The sequence below is a fragment of the Octodon degus genome, unplaced genomic scaffold (assembly GCF_000260255.1).
Source record: "Octodon degus isolate 3935 unplaced genomic scaffold, OctDeg1.0 scaffold00399, whole genome shotgun sequence".
In the NCBI taxonomy this organism is placed as follows: Eukaryota; Metazoa; Chordata; class Mammalia; order Rodentia; family Octodontidae; genus Octodon; species Octodon degus.
In genome coordinates, this window is record NW_004524975.1 from 487,457 (window position 1) to 489,078 (window position 1,622).

Here is a 1,622-nt window from a genome sequence, read left to right on the forward strand (position 1 = left end):
AATACTACATGCCCCAGCACCTCAGAAAAAAGCAGGGGTAGCAATCCTATTCTCAGCAGACTCAACTTCAAACCAACAATGACCAAGTGAAATAAAGAAGGCCACTATATACTGGTTAGGAAAAAAATTCAAGAGGAAGAGGTAACACTCATAAATAATGTATGCACCAAACATAGGAAAACCCAACTATATAAAGCAAATCTTAATGGACATGAAAAATCTAATATTCAATACCACAAACTTAACAATAGATCATAACACCCCCTTCTCCCCAAAAGATAGTTCAGCCAGACAAAAACTTAGCAAAGAAATAACAGAACTGAACCAGAGTTTGAAACAAATGGACTTGGTGGACATACACAGTGTTCCACCGAAACACAGCTGCATACACATTTTTCTCAGCTGCTCATGGGTCATTTTCTAAAATAGACTAGTACTGGTCCACAGGTCATGTTTAAGTATATGTACGAAAACAGAAATAATCCCATGCACATTATCTGACCACAGTGCAATGAAACTCGAAATAAATGACAAAAGAAACGAGAAAAAATCCTTAAATATATGAAAATTAAATGGTGTCCTACTCAGCAACCAATGAAAATTAAACAAGATGAAGTTAAACAAGAAATTCAACAATATCTACAGTTCAATGAAAATTCAAGCACAACTTATCGGAATTTATGGGAAACGATGGAAGCAGTTCTCAGAGCGACATTTATACCTTTGAACTCACACATTAGGAAAACAGAAAGGGAGCAAATAAATACCCTAATGCTGCACCTTTAACATCTAGAAAAGGAAGAACATCCAAACCCAGAGCCGAAAGATTAGAGAAATCCTAAGGATTAGAGCAGAAGTTAATTCAATTGAGACAAAGAAAACAAGTCAAAGAATTAAAAAAGCAAAAAGCTGGTTCTTTGAAAAATTAAATAAAATCAATAAGCCCCTAGCTAACCTCATGAAAAAGAGAAAAAAAAATTCAAATACAAGGAATAAGGAATGAAAAGAGTGTAATCACCACAGACCCAGTTGAAATTCAAAAAATTATCAATAGCTACTTTGAGAAAATTTGCTCTCACAGAATAGAAGACACAGAAGAAATAGACAGATTTCTAAAAGGTACAAATTACCACAACTGAATCGACAAGATATAACCACTCTTAATAGCCCAATAACAGCCAATGAAATACAAGATGTAATTAAAAACCTACCGGCAAAGAAAAGTCCAGGTCCAAATTGATTCACAGCTGAATTCTACAAGACATTTACGGAAGATGTAGTCCCTTTACTCCTCAAACTCTTCCATGAAATTGAAAAGGAAGCAATCCCATTCCTGGAGGCAAGTATTATACTGATAGCAAAACCAGGGAAAGATGCAACTAAGAAAGAGAACTACAGGACTATCTCCCTTGGGAGCATAGATGCCAAAATCCTCAATAAAATACTAGCAAATAGAATACAGCAAATCATCAAGAAGATCGTACACCATGACCAGGTAGGATTCATCCCAGAGATGAAAGGATGGTTCAATATTCAAAAATCTATAAATGTAATACACTATATCAATAGAGTGAAAACTAAAAACCACATGATCATCTATACTGATGCAGAAAAGGCTTTTG